We start from the raw sequence: 13,346 nt of genomic DNA on the forward strand, positions 1-13,346 counted from the left end.
GTGTGATTTTTAAATTTGTCACCCAATAATCCTAGCAGATGCCTTTCTGAGTGACAGCTGAAAAGAGATGCTAAAGAAACTGAACTTTCCTTGCTCCCGGCTTGCTCTGTCCTTTTTTGTGTTCAACAGTTCCCTGTATTTTGATCTAAAATTTCACACTATTTTTTCTTCATATATTATTTGCTTGGCACTCAGTCTTATGCCTCTTCCATTAATCTGTTCTATCTTCCATTCATGGCTATGGAAGATGACAGGAGTCTTAAGGATTTCACAATGCAAACATCAATCTGTATTCCAAGAATTAGCCTGAAATCGATCCAAAGAGATGAAATCACCATTAGACAGATATTGATCTGGCTTATGAATTCACCAAATGTTGTGAACAAAGATATAGATTTTCATTGTCAGGTTATGCAAACAGAAGATCATTACTAAGAAACTGGCTCTGATGTTCTTTGACTCTGAAGAGTCAAGAGGAGTAAAATGTTCATGTCACAAAATAAAAAAGCAGTCCTTGGTGATCTATGGAAATGAATAGGCATAAACAAAAGCTTGTAATAGTTATCTGATTATTTTTTTACTGTTCTGTACAAGGGACGTGGTGGCTCAGTGGCTAAGATGCTATGGTTGTTGATCAGAAGTTCAGCAGTTCAGCGGTTTGAATCCCTAGTGCCATGGAACAGAGTGAGCTCCAATTACTTGTCCAGCTTCTGCCAACCTAGCAGTTCGAAAGCACATAAAAAATGCAAGTGAAAAAACAGGAACCAGTGTTCCATGCACCTTCGGTGTTTAGTCATGCCTGCCCCATGACCACGGAAATATCTTGGGATGTCCACCTATGAGCATTTTTCCAAATTAAATAGCATACTGTAAAGCAAGGGGGGCACAGTGGCTCAACAGTTAAAATATTGGGCTTGTGGGCTGGAGTCCAGGTTTGAGACCCAAATGCTATGCAATGAAGTGAGCTTCCATTCTTGCCCCAACTCCTGCCAACCTAACAGCTCAAAAGCATGCAAATGTGGCTAGGTGAATAAATATGACTTTGGTGGGAAGATAGCAGTGCTCTGCAACATCATGCTGGCCACATGACCATGGAAACATCTTTGGACAGTGCTGGCTCAATGGCCTTAAAATGGAGGTGAGTACCAGCCAATATAATTGGCAACAACTAGTGGAGTAAAATCCATAGGGACACGTTTATCTTTGTACGGTTAAGCAAAGCACCAGCTTTAAATAAAATCTGTTTCCAACTGTCCCCCAGAAAAATGAGAGACCCTTTTGGAGAAAATATTGTAGAAAGATGAAGCTTCAGTTTCTTCTGGAGCAAATATAAATATGATTATAATATTATCTCTTAGTCTATGCTTACAAAAAAGTTCATTTTTATACTATCCATTTTTCCTAATCATCAAACCACAAGTCATAAGTGCCTTTTTAAAATTTTCATGCAGAAAGGCTATAAGGAGTTTCCAGTCAACCACAGATATATAGATATATAGATATTTATCTGATGAAGAAAATTAATATAGTCATCTCTGCAACCTTCATCATGTTCACTAACCCTTCCTTCATTTGCGTGTAATATCAAATTTTTCCATTTTTTTAATACAAAAATGTTTGGCTACTTTTCATGTCTGCCAAACATGATAAAGTACCCTTTTAAGCTTTTCACATTTCCAGCAAAGATTTGAAGCACATTTATATTTTCTAGACAATTTCTCTGGTGACAAATAATGATTATTTTACAAAAAGTCTCTTAAGATCAGAACATGATGTATCAACCAAATATTTTCCCATGCTCCATTTGGATATTATAACCAAAGTTCATATATTCTTTCACATCTTCTTCTCACATTTCAACAAAAGCTTATACATTTTAGTGATAATGTTCATAATTAGTACATATTCCGGTTGCAATCCTTGAAATTCAGAGCAGGTGGCAAAATTGAATGAAGCTCTGAAATCCATTAATGCTGCACCTGATAAAGAAAGGCTGCCATTATTTCCCAGGCGAATCTTTCCTTTCCTTTCAACAGCACAATACAAGTCCTTGATGAGAATGAATAGCTCTCTGTACAGCCTACTTGAACCTTTTCAGCTTTCCTGAAGGACAATAGTGAGACAATGCAAAAGAGAGACTTCCAAACAATAATAAATGAAACAATATTCTAAAAATCCATTCACTCCCTAATCTCCCCACCCCTAATAAACTTTCTTTTTCTTGACTCCTTCCCTAGGTAGTTCAAGAAATTAGAAATTTGTCAGTTAAGGCCACATGAATTTTGATTGTCCATTTATTGTGTAGTTCACCCTGTGCTTCCTTGCTTTCTCATCTGCTTCTTTGCTACATTTTTTTAAAATTCTAGTGATTATTTTCATGATTCTTATGGGGTGTATCCACAGATTTATGTTTGTGACCATCTTTAGAAGACCAAATGTTGCCATCATCAAGGTAGTATGGAATTTGCTCCCCAGATAGATGGCAGTTTCAGTAGTTGGACAGATAAAATATGTTTACTTCACTTGGTTTCCCATGGTATATGACTGAATATATTTTGCCCCGTTTGATGTAACAGTTTTAATTTCATAACATGCAGTTTTAAATAGTGAAATTTTGGGCTTTCAATCAGTTGAGTTGCAAGAGAGAAAAGAAGTTCATATCTACAATATGTTGTCTGTAAAGTAATTTCCCAGCTTGGAAAAAAAATGCAATCCATTCTACTGTCAAAGTGGTGATGTAATTCCATAGCTAAAATTTGGGGGGGGGGGATTTTCAAGGAACAAACTTAATCTGCTCATCACCAGAAGGAATAGGCATTTTGTGGTCCAACAGACATGGAGAAATCATGAGACTCAGAAAACTAATTGGGCTGTCATGGGGATTAAGCATATACTGTATAACCATCCTTAAATCAGAGTTGGCACCTTGTACGTTACATCTCATGATCAGCATGACAGAAATGTATTTTGAATTAGATGGCTTTGGTTAATTTGCCTCTTTCATCACTGTAATTATCACCATTTATATAAATATGCATTAAAATTTAGCTGATATCAGAACATGTCTGATGAATGGGTCATATTCCGAGGAAAGTGAAGATACCTCCCCATTACCTGTCATAGAAGAGACCATTGTAGTAGAGAATTGAAGGATTTCATGTTTATGTCACCTGAACTGCATTACACATGATCACATTTTGTGCTGTATTTTTTTTTCAATCAGGACAAATTTCCATTGGAGAAAATAGGAAGAGATCCTGGAACATTTCATCTGGTCAGTCCTTTTAAGCAACCCTAACAAATTTTTAAAGCAATATATAAATAAATCCAAACAAGTGTAATTCTTGACCCCAAGTTTCTTCTCTACTTTGAATAATGTGATTGAGTTTATTGATAGAACCTGGGATGGACAGGGATTCAAGGGGTAAATGCAGAGCAGAAGTGTGCAAAACATGGTTGAAACATTACAATTTGAAACACTTTGTTCTGTTACATCGCAACATGTAATAGTCAGAATGGGTCGATTCAGAAAGGAACTATAAAACTTTTTGCACACCGCTAGGGCAGAGTCCCTGCTCTCAGCTCCATTCCATGCATGAAGATTGGTTGGTTGGTTTGAACAAACTGTATGTATTTGGCACCATGCTCCTGTTGTCAGATTTTCAATAAAAGGATCTCACAAGTTTAATGCCTGCTTGTTTTTGGTCTAATGATCTGTTCTTCAAACAGTGCCCACAGGGAAGGCAGAGCCAGTGTCACAATGTCACACACATATTTAAAAAGAAGGAAGCTGAAGCATGAGGCCCTCCCACTACTTTCATCATTCTGACATAAACTAAGAAAACTTCAGGTGGACTTTTCTGCCATGGCCTCCTAATTCAGAATTTCTTGTCATGTGCGATTCATCAGCTCCATTATTGCTTTCCTCTGAGAAACTGTTCAAAATTGTTGTTTAACTCCACATTACCGCTTCTTTTGCTTCATCATAAATTCAGTGTAAAAAATATGGCAGTTTTCTATGGGGAACTTTTCATGTGAAAGGTTACTCATATCACTGTGTAAACAAAACTAGACACATCTGCCTTGAAAAGACTAAATTTTCGGTTGCCAGAAAATATGGGAGAATGTGTTTTTGCTAACTGTGAAATAAACCAGCCCCTTATTGTTTTAGGGTTTCCTAAACAGGTGAAGAGCCCCATTAGGATTTCACTTTAAAACTTTTTAAAATCCACCCCATGTTTTCCTTTGCACACAGATATTTCACCATTCTTCAGCCAAGCATCAATGCAACCTTGGCTTGTAAAGCCCAATTTATTTTTGGTGCTTTTAAGTATTCCATTTTCAACCAAACCCTAAAATATGGAAAGTGCAAACCAAATCTCAGAAGGAGGAAAAACAGATAGCTTCAAAAGCCTACATCCCAGTGATAGGTTACGACCAGTACGCTCCGGTACGGGTGTACCGGTGCCTGCCGGGAGCACCAGGTACCAGGTGCTCCGGAGGGCCCACCTACCCGCCCACGCTCCTTACCAGTATTTGAACTGCCTGGGGCTTCAGTGCACATGCACAAAGCGTACGGTGCTTGTGCGATGCTCCGCTGAGCATCTGGAATATCATGGAGGCATCACGGAGCATCGCAGAGGCGTCATGGAGTGACACAGGCAGTAAGTACGCATGCGCACACTGTGCACCTATTTGTGTGTGCTGTGTGTGTTCATGTGGTTGACGCCCAGCTCCGTTGCACCATACCAGTTGCAATGGGATCCAGAACCAACCACTGCTACATCCCCATATTTCTAGCTCTCTTTTATAGAGCACTTGTGTGTCCTCCAGGTGCCAAATGTCTCTGCTTCTATTTATGTAATAAGTTAGCTTATAGATGCTAGAGCAGGATAAAGGAGGCTTTAAAGGAAGAGGGGAAGTAGAAGCCTTTGGCCACTAAATAGATAATATTTGCCAGGGCCACAATAATATTAAAGGAAGAGATTGACTATTGTCTAAACTCCACAATACATTCACTGCAAAAGAGACCTGAACATTTAAAGATTCCAGAACTTATTACATCATTCCGAATTAATGTGACAATAAGGAAATTATGTAATGCATTATTAGATTTAATCTTAATTAAATCTGAAAGTAAATGAAATAAATTAAGTTTAAGTTTTTGTCCTGGTTCCATCCTTTACATAAACTAAGGTGGGAGCCATGATTTGAAAAATGAAGTCTAGTTGCATTTAGAATCTAAAAAGAAATTCAAATAATCAGAAGGAAGCATCTTTATTTAGTAAATGTACTGGAGAAAGTATGATATTCCTATTTTGTTTGTTCATGGATTTTCTCATTTTCGTATACCTTTTGTCCATCAGGCAGTACAATAGAAATAGCAAAAAAAAATGTTCTATCACAAACACCCAATAGTTTCTTTAACAGACTGTACTGAAAGGAAATCAGGACTGATGCATACATCCCTAGGAATAATGCTCATTAATGTCATCTGATAGCCACTTGTTATTATCTACTCTCCTGCTTGCTAGACAAAAGATGGGATAACCCAAGAGCAAAATCAGATAGAAGCAGCTTACTTTCTCTACTACATTGACTGAGTAAGGATGCTTCCTTCTAGTTTACATTCTAAATCACCTGCACTTGGTTCCATACCTGGGCATTTTGCCATAGCCACTCCATTTTTTCTTACTAATGGACCCAGGAATAAGAAGGGTATATTGTAAACATGCTTGCTATGTCATCGGAATGGTTGCCCAACATTGTTGGTGCTATCAAATAAGAAATTAAAAGAATTTCATCACAGATCTTGATAAAGAAAGAAAATATGAGTTGTTTACTATCATCAGATTCATAGTGGAGATGAATGTGAAATACTGCACAATAATTATGATATCATATAAAAGTATAATATTAAAATAAAACTTACAAAGAGAAAGATCAATTTTATACTAATATATGCTAGCTCTGGCTTTTATTTTTCAATCTAGACTACATCAAAACATATTGCCCAATCATTTCATCTTTACAAGCTAAAAACTATTTAAAATTTAACAAAGAAAACATCTCTTGATAACACTCTTTTACATCTGGAATGTTGTTTTCTTTCCATTTGTATAAGACGATTCCCTTAGTTAATCATTAGGTTTTATAGAGTTTTTACAAAATAATCACATTCTATAATTTTGAACTGTAACACATGCATCTTAGGTGTCTACATTTTCTCCCAAAGTTGTATTAAACTATGTAATTATTTTAAAACAAAAAGGGGTCTTAAAGGATAAAAGCTACATCATCCAAGACAAAAAGCTCTTGTATTGATTATAAAATAGTACAAAAAAAAAAAACCCCATCTTTAAAAAAAATCTTTGGGGAAATCAGTTGATATAAAAGTTCTTCTGATGAATTAATTTCATCACCAAGTCATCAGAACCATACAGTATTTGACATTTCTTCAAATTTGGACCTATTGATTTTCCAGCACTGGAAATTCCAATTCCTTATTCCACAAATCATACATATTACCAGTATTAATCTTCATTATAGCCTTCATTTCTTACAGACCTGAACTGATGCTTCAAATACAGCATGTGTTAAACATTCCAAGTATTTCTAGCACCTTGAAGCTGCAATGCATTCTCTTCATAATATTCCAACTGTACATATTTTAATTGTCTATACCGACAAATGGTTCAAATAAATTGTCTGCAAAAACTGTGCTAATCCCTTCTACAGCCCTGAACTTCCAGTAAAATATTTTCTCCTGATTTTCAAACTAGAACGACCAGGTCGGTTTCTCATATGAATTAATAATTTAAATCATTAAATTATTTTAAAAAATCTGTTAATGCCCAAATGTTTTCAAAGCTGGAAAAGTGAGATTTTTCTTATTGTAAACTGACCCAAGAACTTGCCAAGTTTTTAAGGGAGAGACATGACCCATAGCTAGAATGTTGTTTATGGCTAGTGATTCTTCTTCTACAGGGGAGAAAATATTTTAATCTACAGAGGAGATAGATGCAGTTACAAGTAACTGAGAGGTTAACTTTTTCTTTAATTTACAGCACCATTGGTGCTTTGAAGAGCAAATATTCTTCTTGAAGGATTCTTGGAATGGCCATATGAACACATACCTAAAGTACATTGGGTTTTTTAATAGTTATAGATTTTTTCAATTTAAACCCACTGGGTTTCCCTCAAACAGGAATTCTCGTTTTTGCCTGTCCTAATTCAGACACTTTGCTTTTATTTTTGGATCACATTCTCTTCAGCCGATCAAGAGGCGTGCTGGGAATCAAACCCATTTCAGGGCTGAGGAAAAAAGCGCTGGTCATCCTCGCCAATCCCTCATGGCCGTTGATCCCAGAATCACCAGATCAAAGCCCCGCGTCCACAGCCCTGGGATCCTCCGCTTCAAGATCTCCCTTGCAAGCTTCAGCAGCCCCGATGACAGCTTGGCACGCTACTTCTTCTCTGCACGCCCCCCCTCCCCGCCATTCTTTTCCTCAGTTGCCACGCCCCGGCGGGTCTGCACAAGTTCCTCACCTAGTTAAGCGTACCTTGGATCCCAGCCCCGGGGCTTAACAGTCTAACCCAGAAAAAAACATTACCACTACAATTAGACAGAGTGTCTTTTGTCTTGCCCCAGTTAGGATTTCTTAAGCAAATCCACTGCACTTTCAACATGGAGCCAAAATCAGGACTTTTTTAAAACGCCACGGGACGCGGGACAAATTGTGAAAAATCGGGACTGTCCCGCCAAAAGTGGTCACTTTAGCCTATACGCAGGCTTGGAATAATTTTGTTACTCAACTACAGCATCTATGATGCTGAATGCTTGCAAGAAAACAAACAGATAAAAGAATGCCCAGGCAGCAAACAATAAATAAGAGCAGCAACAAATGAAATAATAAATTCCCTAGTGGAAATTTGAACAGGGACATGTATATCACATATATTTATACATACAGAATGCTGTGTATTATCTAAATATCTTCTTCATGTTTTTGTCACAAACTGGTGGCATTCATTAATAGCATGCTGAAATCTGTTTTCCTATTTCCTGGACGCTTTGCTCTCAAAGTTTGTACAGCTCTTCTTTAGATTATTATTTTTTAGATATCTATTTTTTTTATTATTACAAAGTGGTAGAAATGCTGTTAGATATGCTATGATGCATCAATCTCTACATACTGGCTGTTCATGCTTCCTAGTTTGAAAAAGCCGGCATTGGATCTTCATCTTTTTCTCTGATTAACTTATAACTATCCTGTGATTACTCCAGGTTCCTGTCCATAAAAAGCATGGGGTTTTTTTTCCCTTAAGGAGGATTGATGGACACTAAAGCTTCCAAAATATGCATAGTGATTCCCAGATCTTATCACAAAGCATCAATCTTGCTTTGCCTAACTCAAATATCCCCCTTAGTTCATCAATATAAATATTACTACTTTGAAATTCTGGCTTATAAAATGAAAATTTTAAAGCAGACAATTATCAAAAGGCCAAGTACTGAAATAAATTCAAAAGTTCTGCATTTTGGAATGATGATACACTAGTCATTATAAACTAACTAAAAAACCAAATGAGTGATCCAAATATAACCACTTCCTATCTTGGTGACGAAAGGAAGAATGATGCTTTCCAGATGTTAACATTTGCATGATTCAATAACAAAATTGTTGAACATGTCTGAGTGGAGTATATACACTTACTTATTTTAAGATCATTGATTGCAGAAGAATTGAAAAACCATCTCAGAAAACACCTGCCAGCATTATGGGCTGTCATGGACCAACTTGATTCCTTCTCTTTATCAAACTCAAAACAGCAGAAAGATGTTTCAAGAAATATAACTATCTGATCTGAAGAAAGTACTGTGGTATTCTTCATGCTCTCTGAACTTGATTGTTTTCTTGTAGATGTTTCATTATCGGACTAAGTAACATCTTCAATGCTAGGAGGGGATGGAGTTTGCTCTCTGTTTATGTACAATAGCATGTGGTGTTGGTGTTGGCGGAGATGTTCTTTTCTCCTTGATAGTTCCTTCATTAGGCTGTATTTGCTGCTTGATTATTTGTCTGGTGTTCCTCCTGGTATTAATCCCTGTTTATCTGAGTATTGATTGCAGACAAAGAGGTGTCCTGATTGTTTCATTTCCCTTTTAGCTTTTTTAATTTTCTCTTTTGAATGGTTTGTAAATGTTGTTTATATCTATGTGCCTGTTGATGTCTGGTTAAGTGCCAAACTTCCAAGAATTCCTTAACATTTGCTCAGTTTCCCAGCTGAAACTGTGGTTGAATTTGTCCGTGTATTGTGTATTCATCTTGTTTTCTATCTGCAAGTTAGTGTTCATGGATGCACTATGCTAGTCTTTTGCCTGCCTCTGTAAGTTGTAGATGACTCCTGTTTTTTCTTCTGTTCGACTATTGGGTCTTTTGGTTTACTTAAGATATTTTGGAGGGTTTTAGTTGGTTTGTGTGTCGTGTTAGTAACTATTACTACCACATGGTACATAACAAATCAGTTGTTTCTGTTTGCTGTATGGCAGAGTGGTTTGAATGGTCAGGCACTTTTGAGAAAGTTGTGTGGGTTTTGTTGGAAAATATTGTATAGGTGGCTTGCTTTCTTTTTCTGGCATTCTAAGTTGCTGCAGTGAGTTTGTGCTCATCTGAATAATGTTCTTATGCAACTCCTCATATGGGAAGTTCGGTTACTACTTTACAACACTTGGTTAGTGTTGGTGGTTTTTCAATAACTTGTGTTTCTAATTTGTCACCAATTTCTCTGTTGGTGAGGATATCCAGGAAGGAGAGTGGTTTGTTGGTTTTTTCTTCTCTTGTGAGTTTTATACTTTTGAAGATGTTGCTGATTACTCCGTGTATTTTCTCTAATTGTTCATTTTTATTATGACAAAGGTATCATCTACATATAGGATCTGTACTTTTTGTTATATGGGTGGGAGGGCTATATTTTCTAGATGATGTGTTACAGTCAGGGGTGGGTTTCTGTTGGCATTACTGCCGATTCGGTGCGAGCACAATGCACAGTTGCCTGTAAATAGGTCTGCATATGCGCAGAACACTAAAAATGTCAATTTTTTTTAGAGATTTAGAGATTTTATTAATATTAAAATATTAATAAAATAGTAAAATACATGCTGCAGCGACTAGGGGACTGGTTCAGAGGTGTGGGGCACCTGCCATCCCCACCAGTTCAGCGACCCAGTCTCCATTTCCACTACCAGTTTACCTGAACCGGTGCGAACTGGTAGCAACCCACCTTTCTGCTATGAGTCCTGAGTGTGTTGATATCAAACTGTCTTGCTTTTATCCTTGGGCATCTGATGTACAATATGTTGACAAGAAAGTGCCAAAACCTGTGCTGTGAAATCACAGTGCATATCATGGCCCTTCATACTTGCAAGCTGATGTTGGTTGCAAGTACATAAATCACAGGGGTGGCATTCTGATATCACAGTGCACATTTTGTCATTTGCCCCACTTGGTCCCTCTACAGATATTCCCCAGGCTTGCATTTTCTTGCATTCATCTGCAAGAAGAACCTGTAGCTGTGTTCTTTACTGTCTATGAAAGTAAAGACATGCAGTATGCATGTTGACACTCAGCAGTAGATGTTCATTAACTTGTTTTCTTGTTCATGACTATTATCTGTTTTCATTCATTCTTTGAAACTTCTAGTTATCATTTTAGGTATGAATATCATATTCCAATTTTGCACCCTGTTCCAAGTATCAACAGAGATATTGAGTGTTTCTTAACTGCAGTGTCTCAAGTGCCGTGGTGGCACAGTGGTTAGAATGCAGTACTGCAGGCTGATCACTGGCTGCCAGATGTTTGACAGTTCAGTTCTCACGGGCTCAAGGTTGACTCAGCCTTCCATCCTTCCGAGGTCAGTAAAATGAGGACTCGGATTGTTGGGGACAATATGCTGACTCTGTAAACCACTTAGAGAGAACTGTAAAGCATTGTGAAGTGGCATATAAGTCTAAGTGCTATTGCTATTCTTGGGAAGAAAGTAGGAGCAAACAAGGGCTCCCTATATCATCACTTAGTTCAGAGGACAGAAAAAGGTGATTCGAAAATTATTATTCAAACATGTCACATGTGAAACTGTACAAACTGGGGGGAGGCTAGCCTGTTTATGGAAAGAAATGAGATTTAATGTGAAAAGGGTGAATTAGTAAATCAAGATAGCTTAGAGACACAACTCCTGGAAAATCAGTTTGTCTGGAAATTATCCCAGGCTTATTAAGCTCAGACTGACTACGTCGTATTCAATTATCTGATCCACATTCCCCAAATTAATTCCCAGCTGAATTTTTATCTCTGCCTAGTGACTTCAGGTCAAATAGAATAAAGAAAATAAAAAATAAAAATAAAGCAGTCTGGCTGGAAATTATTTATTACGCTTTCCAGTTAGGCTGTAATTAGGAATGGTTCTGTTAAATGTCTCCTGGACTGACTTTGATTACACTCATTCAACATATCCTCCAAGGCCTCCCAAGGCACAACACCCCCATCCTTCCTTTTCCAATTCTGTTTTTGCATTGTACTCCCTCTTCTTCTTGCTTTATTTAAAATAAAGTGAAGCTAATAAAAATGCAGCTTATCCAGCACACAACCGTAAGTTTACAGGAGCAAAGGACATCATTAGAGGATGACACATAAATTCAAAACATGCCTCAAATGTTGCCAAAATATGATGGTCAAATTACTTGTGATTAATTAGACTTATGACTTTGCAAGTTCTCAGTATTTTATTTTTTTCAATCCATCCAGGAAGATATCTGAGGTTTATTTGTATTCCAAAAAGAACTTGAATGTATCTTCTTCTGCTAATTATGTATTGCTGGTTGAAGCTAAAAGATTATTCATTCATCATCATCATTATCAAAGTTGAGCGCCCACCTGCCCATCAGTACTTGAAGCTGGATGACCTGATAATTAGGACAACCGTTTGGGCAAAAATTGGGACAAACAATTAAAATGACCTCATTTAGAATACTTCATGTTACAACTTTTATGTCCCTTACTTTGGTATTAAAGAGACTGAGGAGGCGATGGCCAAAACAGAACTATTTATTAACTGTGATACAACCAACAACAGAACTAATGCAAACTCCCGTCTGACAGCTATTTATACAGTAGCTGTCAGACGGGGAACCAATAGGAGGGCTGCATCTTTCCCGCCAGCTGGCAGGCGCATCACAGCCAATCAGATCTTTTCCGCATTTATTGACAGGCGCCGGTCGTATCTCCGAGGACACAACAACAAATGTAAAATAAAAGTATACAAGCAGGAGGCAGGGTAGAAGGGTAGATGAATTCAATGAATGAATGAATGAATGAATGAATGAATGAATGAATGAATGAATGAATGAATGAATGAACAAATGAATGAACAAATGAATGAACAAATGAATGAACAAATGAATGAACAAAAAACAAGCAAACAAACAAACAAACAAATAATCTGTTTCTTTGTAACTCCACAAAACTCTGTGATTTATGGGAAAGGATGACTCTGTCTGTCCTCAGTGTTTTAAGCAAGTCTCACTTTTATAGAATTTAGGCTCTGCTATAAAGATAAAGTGGGGATGTGGTGGCTCAGTGGCTAAGACGCTGAGCTTGTCGATCAGAAAGGTCAGCAGTTTGGTGGTTTAAATCTCTAGTGCCACGTAACGGAGTGAGTTCCTTTTACTTGCCCCAGCTTCTGCCAACCTACCTTTGATTGAAAGGTAACCGTGATCTGTGCACCTTCAGTGTTCAGTCACACTGGCCACAGGACGTGGAGATGTCTTCGGACAGCACTGGCTCTTCGGCTTTGAAACGGAGATGAGCACCGTCCCCTAGAGTTGGGAATGACTAGCATATAAGTGCGTACCTATAAAGATAAAAGTAGCTATTAGAAGCAGTCCTCAGACTAACAGATCTTTTTTAGACTACAATTTCTCCAATTAGATGGTTCACAAATGTTTTGAATTACAACCCAATTATAGTACAGCCAGAGCTGATACACATCAGCAAGGTTCCAGGTTAAAGAAGCTGTAGGAAAATTGTGACCTTAAACCGTGTGACTTGAGTCTTGGTATTTGATGTCTTCCTGCAGCAAGGTCTGGTCTGATTCTTTATATTGGCTAATTGCCAATTAAAAAGATGGAATACTGATTGACACTTCTGAAATTGGTCCATGTGGGTGAGCTTGAATGACTTTTTGATCAGGGGTTGCTTGATTAAAATAACTGTGTGAATGAACAGCAATAGGAAGGAAATGATGAAAAGTGAGTGATATGTTTTTTCATCTAAATTGTCACTTCATGA

General features: G+C 37.5%; 1 long non-coding RNA gene across 1 annotated transcript in view; it reads right to left on the reverse strand.

Moving 5' to 3' along the window:
• Window positions 1–12,845, reverse strand: part of LOC148044068 (uncharacterized) — a 127,360-nt gene extending 114,515 nt beyond the window's left edge. Inside the window, exon 1 of the long non-coding RNA XR_015697649.1 lies at window positions 12,751–12,845. This is a non-coding gene — a long non-coding RNA (uncharacterized LOC148044068). The remainder of the gene's footprint in view (window positions 1–12,750) is intronic.
• Between the last annotated feature and the right edge of the window lie 501 nt (window positions 12,846–13,346).

Source organism: Thamnophis sirtalis, unplaced genomic scaffold (genome assembly GCF_051295495.1).
Source record: "Thamnophis sirtalis isolate CommonGarterSnake01/CBP01778 unplaced genomic scaffold, rThaSir2_p1.2 scaffold_9, whole genome shotgun sequence".
Lineage (NCBI taxonomy): Eukaryota > Metazoa > Chordata > Lepidosauria > Squamata > Natricidae > Thamnophis > Thamnophis sirtalis.